We start from the raw sequence: 16,782 nt of genomic DNA, 5'->3' as shown, positions 1-16,782 counted from the left end.
TTTGGAATGTCCAGGCTGGGAGAAAGAACTCTTGTCTATTTGAGGCAAGTGTGAATGAGACAATTGGTCACCTTGATTAGCACTGAATAGCCTTGCAGCTTCAAAATCTGGCTGCTTCCTGCTTGGAAGAATCTTTTTTTGGGAGATATTAGCTGGCAGTGATTGTTTCTTGTCTGTAATTTTCTGTTTATTTATTGTCCTGATTCGAGAATGTTTTTTTTTTAAATAGTAGCCAGATTTTGTTCATTTTCATGGTTTCCTCCTTTCTGTTGAAGTTGTCCACATGCTTGTGGGTTTCAATGGCTCTTCTGTGTAGTCTGACACGGTGGTTGTGAGAGTGGTCCAGCATTTCTGTGTTCTCAAATAATATGCTGTGTCCAGGTTGGTTCATCAGGTGCTCTGCTATGACTGACTTATCTGGTTGAATTAGTCTGCAGTGCCTTTCATGTTTGTTGATTCGTGTTTGGGCAATGGTGTGTTTGGTGGTCCCCATGTAGATTTGTCCACAGCTGCATGGTATATGGTAGACTCCTGCAAAGACTGTTCTGTTTGCGGGTAGATCAGGAATCCACTTCTCTGCCCCTAGAATGGGAAAAATATATGCCCCTAACTGAGTTGTGTTACATTATTTTCCTTCCATTGCAATCAAAACATAATCATAATGATGATGATTATAATAAAAGCAAAACGGAAAGAGGAATAATTTATATAACTATTAGTTATATAGGTAGTAAAGCAATATCATTAAATGATGTTGGTTCCAATATAAGGTTGCCGTATCCCACTTTCTCAAATGTAGACATCTCATTTTAATATTATGCAAATCAATCTAATTATTCAAATAACTCTACTTTGCATTATAAGTATGCAATTAGGACAACTAGTTGTTGCTCCAACACAATAAATATGTTTCAAATTAAATAACATTTTTACAGCTACAATTGATTTGGAGAACCAATATAGAATCAGATGTAACATTTAAATTAAAAATTTAAATAGAAGTAGAAAACAGTCTACTTTAACTGATTTTCACCTATGTTACCTTCCTCAAAATGTATTTGCTAAGCAACAGAACTATGCTAGGACATATTTGTTCCCACTCAATAATTATATATTACTTCTAATTAGGGTGATGATAAATACTTATAATGTTTACATTTCCTTACCTCCCTTTTTCATGTCAGGAGCAACCTGAGAAACTGCAAGTTGCTTTTGTTGTGAGAGAATTGGCTGTCTGCAAGAATGTTGCCCAGGGAACGCTTGGATGTTTTGATGTTTTACCATCCTTGAAGGAAGCTTCTCTCATGTCCCGCATCGGGAGCTGGAGCTGACAGAGGGCGCTCATCTGCTCTCTCCCTGGATTCAATCCTCTGACCTGTTGGTCTTCAGTCTTGCTGGCCTAAGGGTTTAACCTATTGCACCACTGGGGGCTCCTTTCCCTTGTTGTTCATTCGTTCAGTCGTCTCCAACTCTTCGTGACCTCATGGACCAGCCCACGCCAGAGCTCCCTGTCAGCCGTCACCACCCCCAGCTCCTTCAAGGTCAGTCCAGTCACTTCAAGGATGCCATCCATTCATCTTGCCCTTGGTTGGCCCCTCTTCCTTTCCCTTTCAACTCATTAATTTCATCCTTCTACTCCAAACATATGAAGGCAACTGTCTGTATTTATGAATTCTGCATCCATGGATTCAAATATCAATAACTTGAAAATACTTTTCAGAGTTTTCATTGTATACTAGCTGTACCCGCCACGCATTGCTGTGGTCAAACTTCCCTCCCTCTTTATTTCCTTCCTTCCCTCTTTCCTTCCTTCCCTCTATTTCTTTCCCTTCCTATTTCTCTTCTTTCTTCCATCTCTACCTGTTTCTTTCCCCCCTTCTTTGCTCTTTGGTTGCATCGTTCCTTCTTTCCTTCTTTCCTTCCTTCCCTGTCTTTTGTTCCTTCTCTCTTTCTTTCCCTCTCTTTTTCATTTCACTTTTTTATTTCCTTCTCTCCTTCCTTGCTTCTCTTTCTTTCTTTCTTTCTTTCTTTCCTTTCTTCTTTCCCTCCCTCCTTGTCTCCTTCCTTCCTTTTATATATATATATATATATATATATATATATATATAATAGTAAAATATTATATAGTGATCTATATAACAATATATAAAATATTGTATTTATATCTTACATAGAAAGAAGTAAAGGAAGAAGGAAGGCAGGAGGGAAAGAAGGGAAGGAAAAGAAAGAAGGGGGGACCGGAAGGAAGGAAGGAAGGAAAGGAAGGAGAAGGAAGGAGGGAAAGGAAGGAGGGGTGAAGAAAGGAGGGAGGGAAGGAAATGAAAGGGAAGGAAAAGAAGAAAGGGAAAGAAGGAGGAAAGGAAGGGAGGGAGGAAGGAAAAGAAGGAAAGGAAGAAGAAAGGAGGGACAGGAAGGAAAGGAAGGAGAAGGAAGGAGGGAGGGATATGAAGGAAGGAGGAGAGGAGAAAAGGAAGGGGAAGGAAGGAAGAAAAGGAAAGAAAGGGAGGGAGAAGGGAAGGGAGTCCTTTCAGGTGGAGTGTGGCAGAGGCAGCTACCGCCTGTGTGTGTGTGTTAAATGTGTTGCCGGAGACAGGCGAGCAGGTCAGACAGAAAGGAAAGAGTTAAAAAAGAAAGAAGGGTCTACTGAAAGTCCGTCCCCCACCCGCTGGCTTCTTCCAACAGGGAAAGGTGGTGGAGGAGGAGACCGCCCTCCTGGCATAGCAGGGAAAGAGAAGGGGCTCCATGCGGCAAGCCTCCCCCTCCACTCCCATGGTGCCCACTCTCGCTTGTGTGTGTGTGTGTGGGGGGGGGGGCATGCACGTGTGCCTGGCTCCTCAAGCTTTGACGGCCGGCTGTTTCCCCGTGAGGAGAGGGCGTGGCCATGGGTCTCTTTCTGGGCAATGCAGTTTCTCCTTTGTGGACATGTAGTTCAGAAGTCTTTTCTGCTTTTTATTTTCATGGTGTTTTTTTTTTTTTTTTTTTTTTAGTGGAGAACATACATTGGGTTGTTAGGTGTATCGTGTCCAAATTTGGTGCCAATTGCCCCGGTGGTTTTTGAGTTCTGTGAATACCACGAATGAACATTACATTTTTATTTATATAGATAATGGGTATCCAGTTAGGTTTCTGGAACCAAGCCCCAGCAGATCCCAAGGGCCTGTTGTATCTTAATATCTGTCTATGTGCATTTGCATGAAGTGGATTGTAGAACACAAATGCTAATGCAAAATAAAACATTGTTAGATATTGTTCATTATATAAGGGTAGAACCTTCTTCTTTTGATGCAAAAGACCAACAAAATTGTCCCTTTTAAAACGAAAATGTATTTCAAACAAAGAAAAAAAATGCCAAACCAAGGATACAGATACGTTTGTTCCCTAACACCATCCTTGAAGTCCTCCACATCATAAATCATTTCTACATTCTCACCCTTGAGCTGTTGTTTTGTTTGCCTGGGAAGAGTTTCCATTGCAGAAGTAAGTGGTATTCCCCTGTTAGGCAAAGCTAGGTTACTAGGACATATGTGTGAGTGAACCATTCAACCATACTCCCAAGACAAGTAAGTGTGGAATTAGTCCATCAAATAACACTTTCCCCCAATTTCTGAAGATTCACACTGAGCACCTACTTTAATAACCTTCTAGCTTCCCTCTTGTCTTGACTTTCCCCAGCTTCTCCATTCCCCAGACTAGCACTATAGTTATCAAACACATTACCCACCCCCCTCACTTAACAATTTATAGTTTTCCCAAGGGTGCAGGACTACAAAACATACAGTAATTTTGTATTCTTTTAAAATTATTTTCCGGACATCCACAAATATGGAGAATAAGGATATTAGGAACGGACCAGTGACAGCGACTCCCCCACAAAGGCTATATTGTTTCAACCCTTTGATAAAATGTATCCTTCTATTTCAACTTCTTGTCTACATTGTATCTTTTCATATAATACTAGCCGTCCCCTGCCACACGTTGCTGTGGCCCAGTCTGGTGATCTGGAAAATAAAGTAAAGAGAAAGTGTTGGTTTCTAATATATGTAATGTCTTGATGCTTGTGGGTAAACAGTATTTCTTCTTGTTTCTTTGTTAGTGTTGATGTAGAGATTGTCTGGTTTGCCTACTCTGGAACATGCAACGTATAATTGTCCTTCTTTAGGGGTCCCTTTCAAATCTATGATACTATATCTGTCATATACATATATGTGTGTGTAAGAATCACATCTATTTATTTATTATTTATTTATTTATTTATTAACTTTATTTGTACCCCGCTACCATCTCCCCAAGGGACTCGGTGCGGCTTACATGAGGCCAAGCCCGAACACAACAATACAAGCAATAAAATCACAATACAAGCAATTAAAAAACATAAACATACACAATAAGATAAACAACATTATCAATAAACAACACGCAATTAAAAACAGAGGGGAGGCCAAATGTAAAGTTAAAATTGGAAATATGCTGGGACATGAACGGAGGATGGTGCAGGTGTTTATAGAAGGGCATACGAGCAGACCCAGAAAAGTGCTTTGGAGAACAAAGTGTTATGGGATCATTATTCCTGGAAGGCACACTGGAACAGCCACGTCTTCAAGTTCCTCCTGAATACTGCCAAGGTTGGAGCCTGTCTGATGTCTTTAGGGAGTGAGTTCCAGTGTCGAGGGGCCACCACCGAAAAGGCCCTCTCTCTCGTCCCCACCAACTGCGCCTGCGATGCTGGTGGGATCGAGAGCAGGGCCTCCCCGGAAGATCGAAGAGATCGTGTGGGTTCGTATAAAGAGATACGGTCACGCAGGTAGGCGGGGCCCAAATCGTTCAGGGCTTTGTAGGTAAGAACCTGCACCTTGAATTGGGTCCGGTAGATGAAAGGCAGCCAGTGGAGCCCCTTAAACAGGAGGGATGACCTCTCTCTGTAAGGAGCCCCGGTTAACAACCTGGCTGCCACCCGGTTAACAACCTGGCTGCCGCCCGTTGGATCATCTGAAATTTCCGGGCCATTTTCAAGGGCAGCCCCACATAGAACGCATTGCAGTAATCCATGCTAGAGGTGACTAAGGCATGGACCACCTTGGCCAGATCCGCCTTCCCGGATCTATCTATATCTATGGCTAGATGGCTCTTTGTCAGGAGAGCTCTGGTTATGTTTTCTTGCCCTGGTGAAGTAGTTGGACTGGATGGTCTTAAGGCAGCATTTCTCAACCTGGGGGTTGGGACCCCTGCGGGGGTCATAAAGGGGTGTCAGAGGGGTCACCAAAACCATCAGAAAACACAGTATTTTCTGTTGGTCATGGGGGTTCTGTGTGGAAAGTTTGGTTCAATTCTATCATTGGTGGGGTTCAGAATGCTCTTTGATTGAAGGTGAACTATAAATCCCAGCAACTACAACTCCCAAATGATAAAACCAGAAGAGAATGCCTCTGGACCATGGCCATAGAGCCTGAAAAAACTACAACAACCCAAAAACCAATTTTATTGAGTGATGGTCACTCATTGGATTGTTACATATATTCCGTCCAAATTTGGTGTCAATTTGTCCAGTGGTTTTTGAGTTATGTTAATCCCACAAACGAATATTACATTTTTATTTATATAGATATATCCCCATATGTGTATATTGTTTGTATGGCTCATATAAAAATGAAAGAAGAGGAAACCCAGAGGTCTTCACCTTTCAGCCACTCTGCTGAGACATTTCCCAGACAGGAAAGGTTAGGCTAATCCCCTCCGCCCCCCCCCCGCCCCCTCCCCCCCCCCCCCGGCTATTCCCAGCCAGGATTATCATCAAGATCCATTGTATATGTGTGTTCCAGATAGGTAGTTTCCATGTCAGATCTGATAAGCCAGCCGATATTTGTTTAACCAAATGCTCCACTTGGGCTGAGAGATTGCTGCCCGTGGAAACAGAAGCTCATAATATGTACATTTGTAGACTTCTTTATTTCAAATCCAAACCCTGATGACAGATCATTGTCACACGGAAAAGGCTCATTAGCATCTTCTAATATGGACTCAGACCTTCCAGAGCTTGCCTCCTCCTGGGACTAATCCTCTGTCATCTCCTCCCGGCAAGAGGGAATCCCTGCCTGAAAGTGGTGGCATCAGCAGAGACCCAGCCAAACAGGGCATGGATGCAAACCAGCCCCTTTCTCGAGGGGAGAGGGTGATTTAAATGGCTGTCAGATGTATCAAACCTCATGTTTCTGTATGCATTTATTATTTATTTATTTACAACATTTCTACCCCGCTCTTCTCAACCCCCAAAAGGGGACTCAGGGCAGCTAACACTGGCAACAATTCGATGCCGCAAATATCACAATATAACAACAATATAAAACCATAAATACACAATAGATTAAAAACAATAACATTAATCACAATCATATAACCGTTTCCATTATTATAACAATCATATGGTCCAGTTCAATGGCCAAAGTGGCGTTATGCCTGCTAGCCAAAGGCCTGGTTCCAAAACCACGTTTTTTTCCTAAAGGAAAGGAGGGAGGACGGTGACCTGATCTCATTGGGGAGCGAGTTCCACAAGTGGGGGGTCACCACCGAGAAGGCCCTGTCCCTCGTCCCCACCAGACGCATTTGCGAGGCTGGTGGAACCGAGAGCAGGGCCTCCCCAGTGGATCTTAAACTAAGAGGTGGAATGTCGAGGGAGATATGTTCAGACAAGTAAGCTGGGCCGGAGCTATATAGGGCTTTATAGGCCAAGACCAGAACTCTGAATTGTGCTCGGAAATGGACCGGCAGCCAGTGGAGTTGACATAGCAGGGGGGTGGTGTGCTCCCTGTATGGCACTCTGGTGAGTAATCTGGTTCCCGGCCGTTGGACTACTTGAAGTTTCCAAACATTCTTCAAAGGCAACCCCATGTAGAGTGTGTTGCAGTAATCTATTCGGGATGTAACCAGAGCATGGACCATCGTGACCAGATCAGACTTCCCAAGGTACAGGTGCAGCTAGCGCACAAGCTTTAACTGTCATACTTGTACCTTTAAAGCATCTTTGCTTGTACTTGCATCCCTTCTGGCTGGATTGACTAAACCTCTCTAGCTTGTCTTCACTCTGGCGGGTGGTTACTCTGTCCTGGGGCCCTTCCACACAGCCATATAACTCAGAATATTAGGGTAGAAAATCCCACAATATCTGCTTTGAAGTGTGTTATCTGAGTCCACACTGCCATATGTTCCAGTTCAAATAGGATAATGTGGGATTTTATTCAGTTGCATGGTTAATTCAGTTTAGCTTAAATGCTAGCCGGGCATGGATCCTTTTATCCACGGTCCCAGTTTTAAATTTGATTGCGGACCCTTCTACATTGCCATATAAAATCCAGATTATCTGCTTTGAATTGTCCTTCACCTTGAGATTGCCATAAATCAAATTACTTGAAGGTATAAAGTAACAAATATAATACAGTACTTTATATTTTTGAAGGCGAGAATTGTGCAGTTCGGACATCCAAGGGTTGCTTTCCCCCTTTCTTTCCACAGGCTGTGAAAAAGAGGCTTGATGGAAATTTAGCATTACTAATCTCTTAGCCATAGTATTGTAAGGTGAAGCTATCCATTCCTTTTTTAAAAACCTACAATTGGTTATTTAAAAACTTTATTTGTTGTTTCTCTCATCATGAAGGAAAATATAGAGATGTCTTTAGGTATTTTTTTGCCACAGATGCGGAAAAGTCAGAAAGAGTTATAATTATGTGGCAAGTCAATCAGTTCAAAGCCCCACCTTACCCCACCAGTCCTGCATTTCAATTGAAGCCATCTCCAGATGATTTGCATTAAAAATTGAAAACAATTGAGGGAAACAACAGCAAAGGAAACATGTGGTGTACATTGCCTTGGGGGCCCTTGGGGGCTGAAGAATGGTAGGTAAATGCAAGAAGAAAAGAAAGAAAAGAAATAGTTTAGCATTCAGGATCCCAGGCAAAGCCCTCACAAATGGCACAATTCTTAGAATGAAGAACACAAAGATATAGGCAGATAGACATCTCTGTTTAGAGTTCAGCAGGGTTGGCACCATAAATGAAAACACAGCAACCTTAAACAAGGGAGGGAACTGCAGGCGATATCAGCTGTCAATCTCAGTTGATGGAGAGCTTTGGACTGCAGAACCTCAGGGACCTTTCAGACAGGCCTGTGCAGGTACAGCTGTACCAGGAGCTCCAATTTTGTTTGCTTTGCTTTGAATGTTTGTTGTAGTCCTAAGTTTCAGGGACTCTGCAGATAGGTGGCTTCTTTTGGCTGCAATCATAGGGCAAGCCACCTGTCAATTATAGTTAGGTTTCCTGGTCCCGCCCCCTTTTTGGGTTTTGTAGGGAATAGGAGCCATTTTGAGCCAGTCCACACAGAGAAGCCTTCCATGCAGGACATAATACCAAGAGCTCCTGTAGAAAGCTTCATCTTCTACAGCTTGGCCGGGGTTATACAGCCCACAGCTTGGCTGAGGATCATACAGCCTTACAGCTCCTTTGCGGAGGGACTTCAGTCAACCATAACTGAAACCTGAACTCCTTTTCCCCTGGAGGTCTACAAAGCTCTGCTTGGTAAGGGTCACTCGCAGAAGCCAGAAGCAGTTGGTACCGGGTGCAGGGGTTCCACGCCATCAGAGGCAAAGACAGACTGCCCAGATTAGAAGTTAAGGATTTCTTAGTTACAGTTATGAAGATAGTGCCTGTTCCCTGTGGACAAGCTTGAGAGAGAGCCAATAGACTGTTAAGAAAGCCTTAAAGTACCTGTTTGTTTTCATTAATAAAGAACTTTGTTGAACCTTTAAGCAATCTAAAGACTCTGTTTTAAGGAAATCCAAAGGCTTTTAATCTGAGGCAGCCCCGGCGTCCCGTTGGGCACACAGAATTTATGTCCTGTCTACAGTCTTATGCACAGGCCCAGCGTGCAACAGCACAAGGCCCTATATCCCAGGATCTGATCCCAGGTTTTCTGATTTAAACTGGATTATGTGAGTCCGCACTGCCGGATAATCTGGGATAAACAAAAAAACCTGGAATCAGATCCTGGGATATAGGACCTGTCTAAAAGGTCCTCTGTGGATATGGAGAAAGCTTGCCTTCAGAGCAAGTTATGTAGAACTTCAAACATACGAGGGTTGAATGAAAAGTCATGCCTCCACCTTCATAACTCCTCAACAGATGGCAGTACTGGTATGCGGCAGGTACTGGCTTTTTCAGTAGACTCTCATCTACAGTTTCATGTTGGCAGGAAGCCTTAGCATTGAATGGTTGTGTTGTTAAAGTGTGAAGTATGGAACCCTGAGCAGACGGTTGGTCAATGCTAGTTAAGCAACATGCAGTCATTGAATTCTTGACAGCAGAAGGTCAAGAGAGATTCATCAGAGAATGCAAGCTGTTTATGGTAATTGTGTTGATGTGAGTACTGTGCGTCGTTACGCGAGTAAGTTTGAAGATGTTGAGGTGAGAACATCTGACTTGTGTGACAAACAAAGACTTGGATGTCCTCTGACAGCAACCACCGAGTTTCACAAGCAAAAGGTTGACAGATTGATTCAGGACGATCATCATATCACTCAGAGAGAAATGTCAAGCATAATCGGAATTTCGCAAGAATGTGTGGGTCACATTATTGCTTTGCTTGGTTATCAGAAGATCTGTGCATGATGGGTACCCAGGATGCTGATGCCTGAAATGAAAGTGCACAGACTTGAAACGGTGGTGAGAAACAGACTTTCTCACCACCGTGCGACATCCTCCATACAGTCCAGATTTAGCACGGTCTGACTTCCATCTGTTCCCGATAATAAAAGAAGATCTGCAGGGACATTGTTATGCTTCTGATGAAGATGTTAAGAGAACGGTGAGATGCTGGTTGCGGAAACAGAGTGTTGACTTCTTCCATGACGGCTTCAGAAAACTTGTTCATCGTTGCAGAAATGTATCCAATTGTCTGGTGAATATGTGGAAAAGTGAATAGTGGTAGTTAAAGAGCACATTTTAAGGATTATTTCTGCGTTTGATTTATTAAAATATTCCATCCAAACCCAAGTAATGAAGATGGAGGCATTACTTTTCATTCAACCATCGTATTAAGCAGAATGTTGGGCTTGTCAATGAGGCCGCCTAGTAGCAGGCTAGAATACTGCCATTCTTTCTGGTTTCATGGCATTGCAAGTTAGGTCCTATAACAGAGGGATGGGAGGACAAACTCCAAAGCATCTGTGCTATAGAAGTTACGACTCTAAATGGTTTTGACTCCCAAGCCTATCTTGGATGTGCATGGAATCTCTCTGAAGTCTCTACTAAAAAAATCAAGACAACTAAATACACTTTCCATATTGCTTTTATGCATTTAATAGCTTGTGTTTCTTTATACCGTATATAATGGTACCTGGGGAAAAAACTCTGAAACATAGGGTTACTAATGGACTTTGTTTCATCTCCCCTGTTTCCTCTGAAGTCTTTTATGTTGTAATATGCTCTTCGATGGACCAAGTAATTATTTAAACAACAAAGTAAAGAGAAATGGGAGCTGAATTTTATATTATTATCTTTTAATCATTGTGTCTCCTAGTTCTTATTTTGCTTTTGGTTTATTTGTTTATGCTGAAGCATCTGCCAGACATAGGCTATTAAATGTCCTGTGGTGACTTGTAATACCCAGTAATGGAAAAACAAGATTTAAATTTAAAGATACAATTAGCATTTAAATAAGTCAGCAATTCTTACCTTGCTATGTGGACACAGCTTTTACCAAAACCAAAAATCAACTAATTATGACACTTAGTTTTTTAAATCTCCATCATAATGTAAGAACAACACTTTCCCTAGCAAATGCATAACTAACATCAGAAAATATTTAATTTGTATTCAATTGTTATAAGATCATTAGTTGTTAGTACTTTTTACTAAATTTGAAAAACACCTATCAACAACTAAATGGTTCGGGCCCCGCCTATCTCCGCGATCGCATCTCCTCCTATGCACTGGCACGAACTCTAAGATCTTCCGGGGAGGCCCTCCTCTCAGTCCTACTACCGTCTTAAGAGCGGTTGGTGGGGACGAGAGAGAAGGCCTTCTCAGTGGTGGCCCCCCGCCTCTGGAACGCCCTTCCAAGGGAAATAAGACAGGCCCCATCCCTCCCCTCCTTTTGTAAGAGCTTGAGGACCAGGTGGTTTCAACAAGGCTTTGAAAATGACCACTTCTAACTCAGCCCTATACATTGTCGAATACAGCCTTATTTTTCCTACCAATCACCCTGATAATTTCCTCTAATCGGCCCCAGAATGAACAGCCACAGACCCGTACCTAATATTATTGTTTACCTGCCATAACATTGCACTTAATTCCCGGGCCCCCTAGAATTTTTGGGCTTGTATAAATCTTGGCTCGGCCTTTTAAATTTTTTAATTGCCTTGAACAGGCAGGATTACTTTTAATATATGTGTGTTATGGCGACAATTTGTATGCTTATATTTTGTTTGTTAATCTTATGGTTATATTGTTTTTTTTACTTTGTATGTTTTGTGATGTTACCTGGGACCCGCTCTGAGTCCCCTCAGGGAGATGGGAGCGGTATATAAATAAAATATATTATGATTATGATTATTATTATTATTATTACTATTAGCATATGGTTTTACTGTATGTGTATGTTTTGTATGTTTTGATATGGTCAAAATTGACTAATCAATAAAGAATTGTATTATTGTATATTAGCATATCATTTGTGTATTAATACATCCCTTTCATATTTGAATATGGCTTAAAATACAACCAACCTTTCATATCCATGGATTCTGTATCCACAGATCCCACCATCCACTGCTTGAAACTAAAAATTAAAAAATGCAAACATCAGACCTTGACTTTTCCATTTCATACAAGACACATTATTTTACAACACTATTGTGTATAATCAGACCTAAGCATCCACAGACTGGTGTGTCCACATGCGTGTGTGAGCTTTGCTTGTTTCTTTGTCGGTATTCAGCCGGACTAAGGGCCCTTCCACACAGTCACAATATCAAGTCAGATGATCCACAATAGCTGCTTTGAACTGGGTTATCTGAGTCCACACTGCCATGGAATCCAGTTCAATGTGAATTTTATACAGTTGTGTGAAAGGAGTCTTAGAAAACTGCACACTCTCACACATCACCTCCACTTCCAAGCATTGAGAAATTTATGGCGATTCACAATTTCATGCAGTTATATCCACTTATCACTTTGGGCCACCCTAGTTACTACTGCAATACATCACCAGTATGTTATTAACCATTAAATGTCTTTTGTCTTATCTTGGATAGCATCATCTCAAAGTGGCCATTCTAATGGTTCTGATTAAGGGCCCATCCAGACAGGCCCATAATCGGAAGCTCCTGCAATTTTACTGGAGGTGTCCAAATGAAGTCTCTGTTGCATCCCAGTTCAAGAAACAAGACCATAAGATTAAATCCACCACACTGGACTGTAGGAAAAGCAATCCTTGTTTATTGATGAAAAATTGGTTACAAAAGAAAGGTAAATGCATAGTCAAAAAGCCACAGAAAAGCACAGCAGTCAGTAGAATCTCTGAACTTGAGCAAAATTTCAGAAGCCAAAAAACAAGAACCAGGGACCTGTTAGTCTTTAATAACCATGAACTTGATAAATACAAGCCTCTGGGATTACCGGCTATGAAACACAGGAATTCTGCCAAGGCACAGCCACAGTCCCAAACATTGCTTGATCTAAAGAGGCACCCGGCAGGAGGCCTCTTAAACCAAAGAAGCTATTCTTTGAAACGCCCCTTGACTTTTCGGTCTGGGCCTCTTTCTCCTGTAAGCGCTGTGACCTTCGTAGAAACTGGGAAATATTTCTGTCTCTAACTGTCTGTTCTCTTCGGTCCTCATTAAAAACCCCAGGTGGAGAGATATCACAGCTAACTTCTAAAACATTTTCCTCCAGCTGTTGGGTTTCGTTTTCATCTCCGCTGACCTCTGCATCAACAACAGATTCCACACTGTCAGAGTCAGGGAGAGCTTGCTCAGTTGGAAAAACTACCAGAGAATCCGGTTCACACAGATCAGGATCAGGCTGAACCCCAACAGTCTCCTGTAAAACTGAATTAATTCGAGACAAAGCGGGAAAACCTGGAGTCCTCGTAGTGCATAGAAATCATGCACCAGGAAAGGGGGGGGGGGCAAGAAGAAAATTGCTCCTTCCTCCCCCCCCTCCCCCAGTGTCCTGGCATGTCACTTCTATGCACCAGGAGGACTCCGATAGGACCTTAATGGAGGCCTGGTAATGTAATTGTAATTTAAGATAAGATTGTCCAACTCTGATTAAATGATTATTTACCTTCTTCAATGTAAATGTGCTTACGTATCCTTCCAATTACAATAAAGAGAGTAACATAATAAATGTAGTAATAATAATAATAATAATAAAGAGTAAAATAATGAATGTAACAATAACAATTATACAGTAAAATAATAAATGTATAATAATAGAGTAAAATGTAATAATAATAAATAAAATAAAATAATAAATGAAATGATAATAATAATAACAACAACAACAACAGAGTAAAATAATAAATAACCTTGACTCGAGTATAAGCCGAGGGGGACTTTTTCAGCTTAAAAAAAGGGCTGAAAAACTAGGCTTATGTAATTCAGTTCAAAGCAGATCATCTTGGATCAGATCCTGGAATATAGAACAGTGCAGATCCAGCTTTGTGTTTGGGCTCGGCCTCATGTAAGCCACACCGAGTACCTTGGGGAGATGGTAGCGGGGTACAAATAAAGTATTATTATTATTATTATTATTATTATTATTATTATTATTATCTTTCTCCAGAACTGGACTTCTCAAACCATTGACCGTTACTATTGACTGCTCACTGTTTTTGTCATTATATGTTTTGTCACTGGCATGTTGAAAATCCCCTTTCTCTGTTCAACAGAGCCATCTATTGTTTGGAGCTCAGTCCAAAGCAGTTTTTCAGGGTCTGTTTATCAACTTGTGTCATTCCCCTTGACTGTTGCAGGTTGTTGTTGTTGTTGTTTTTTGAAGCCTTCACGCTGATTGGGGTATTTTGGGTCCTTTACATTCCTTTCATTAAAGGTCGTCCTATTTCTTACTTTTTTTGAAGGGTGGAGTTTAAAGAGACATAGTTTTCATAGTTTTAAGTACTAGCACCACTCTGATGTGTATAAAATATGTAACATACACATTTTTGCATTTTGTTATTCACGCCTCCTTAGGTGTTGGGAACTGATTCAGTTCCTCATGTGCTATGATCCAGGTGAGATCTAATCAGTAAGAATGTAATTCATGCACAGTGAAATAGCAATTAAACACATACCTTGTTGTGACAATTATTTCATATACAGATGACCCTGCCCAGTAGTTATTTCCGTATAATTCATAACCTGCTGCACAAGATATGTATCCCACAGTTCTTTGATTAATAAATACACGTAAACACAAGTATCTCAAACTGAAGCCTTTCTAATATGGCTTGTCCTCATTCTGTATTTAAACTTCTCTACAGTTTCATATATTAGTCTTATGGTTTTAGCATGCTGAACTCAGTGTTGGATGTTCATGTTTTTGATGTCGAGCACACCCTCTCCCCCCCCAAAAAAGGGATAGTGACTTATAGTTCTGCAAAGGACAAAGGTACCAGACTGCACAATAGGGGTTAAGTCTTGGTCAATTTGTCAAGGCCTTAACAAACAATGAGGACCCCATGAAACTTTGGGAATGGCTAGACCTTGGGGTCTCTGCCTCTCTCTCTCTCTCTCTCGAGAGAGAGAGAGCTGTAGTTTTCCAAGGACCATGGAACCGGCTTCCATCCCAGCGCTGCAGGGCTTTGCGTCTTGACCCAGTGGAACTCCATAGACTCCCTTTGTCTGGCTTTTTGAATTCTGCTACATTCCTGGACTTCACTTTCTTCAAGTACTCGCTCTCTACCCATGAACTTTCTCCACGACAACTTATGAATTCATGCTGTGTCCTGATATCGTCTGCTTTTTATAATTGGTATTATTAATCTCTCTCTGGGGTCCCGGATGGGAAGATAGCTGCATATGATTTCCCTGTGTATAATTTCTATATGTAAGGGAACTCCCTGGCCTTCAGAAACAAAAGACTGAAACCTCCCCCTCTGCTTTTGTTTACTTAGCATTAACCTCAGGCTGCCATCATTGTTCCCCTGTCTCACAGCCAGGAAGGATCAGGACACATGTTGTCCCTTTGTCTCACAAGAGCACATGGCATTCCTTTGTTTAAGGACCCCTTTCCCAGATTCCTTTGTGCTCCCTCATCCCGCCTCCATTTCTCCTGATTGGCTGTCGCCACCAGGTGGCAGAGGTCTCCCCATTGGTTCCTACGGACCACTGGAGCCCATCGCCCAATCATGGCAGGGAACAACAGGGAAGCCGGGGTGGGGGGTTTGAACTCTGCAAATTTGAATTTACTATAAATATGACTGCATTGGTGTAATCTCCTCATGCTTAGCTTGGCGAATGATTGCAGCTTTGCATCCGGTTTCAGCTGAATCGCATTAAACTTCGATGGCCTTTCTTCAACTGGTGAGACTTTTCATTAGGAAATCGGGGAAAAATATGGGATGCTTCTCTGTCTCGCCAGGGAAAAAAGAACTCTTTGAGGAGTCTAATTGGTCTCTGCTTCCTGGCAAAGACCCCTAAATTTTAGCTCTATAACATTTTCACTGATGTACAAAGTTTACAGATTGCCCTTGGGCCAGTCACTCACTCTTAACTTGCCCTGCATCACAATTTTATGAAGCTAAGGTGAAGAAGAAGACAGCCACCATTTTGAACTCGGTGAAGCATAGATGGCATATGTATGGTAACAAATTATATTTTAAAATATGTTTTGAGGAACAACTAAAATACTGATGCACAAAGCACAGGCCCCTTGGACCCCATCTACACTGCCATGTACAATCCAGATTACCTGCTCTGAACGGGTTTATGTTAATCTACCTTCATATAATCCAGTTCAAAGAAGATAATCTGGATTTTTATATGACAGTGTAGATAGGAACTTCTACAGTACCATATAATCCAGATTTTCAAAGCAGATAATCCACATTATTTATTTATTTACAGTATTTATATTCCGCCCTTCTCACCCCGCAGGGGACTTAGGGCGGATTACAATGAACACATATATGGCAAACATTCAATGCCAATTTTGACATACAACGAATACAGACATACACAGAGGCTATTTAACTTTTTCTGGCCACCAGGGGAGCTGTTGCTTTCATCATCCAGCTGCGACACTGATGAAGTACTTCCGCATTCCCCGCATGCTTTTGCTGGAGTGCTTTTGCTGGAGTCTTTTTTATGGCCTCATAAATTGATTAATTTAGCCTCCCCACACAAGGCGGTACCTAATTTTCCTACTTGACAGATGCAACTGTCTTTCGGGTTGCAAAGGTCGACAACAGGCTACACGATTGATTGGAAGCCCACTCCAACCTGGGCTGGCTTCGAACTCATGACCTTTTGATCAGAGTGATCTTAATGCAACTGACACTCAGCCAGCTGCGCCACAATCCCGGTGCACATCATCTGTTTGAACTGGATTATAGAGTCTACACTGCTATATAATCCCCTTCAAAGTGGATATTCTGGATTTTATATGGCAGTGTAGATTGGGCCTTCTACACTGCCATATAATCCAATTTTTTCAAAGCAGAAAATCCACATTATCTGTTTGAACTGGATTATATGAGTCTACACTGCAATATTGTCCAGTTCAAAGCAGATAATCT

This window comes from Anolis sagrei, chromosome 3 (genome assembly GCF_037176765.1).
Source record: "Anolis sagrei isolate rAnoSag1 chromosome 3, rAnoSag1.mat, whole genome shotgun sequence".
In the NCBI taxonomy this organism is placed as follows: domain Eukaryota; kingdom Metazoa; phylum Chordata; class Lepidosauria; order Squamata; family Dactyloidae; genus Anolis; species Anolis sagrei.
This window is presented reverse-complemented; position numbering follows the sequence as displayed.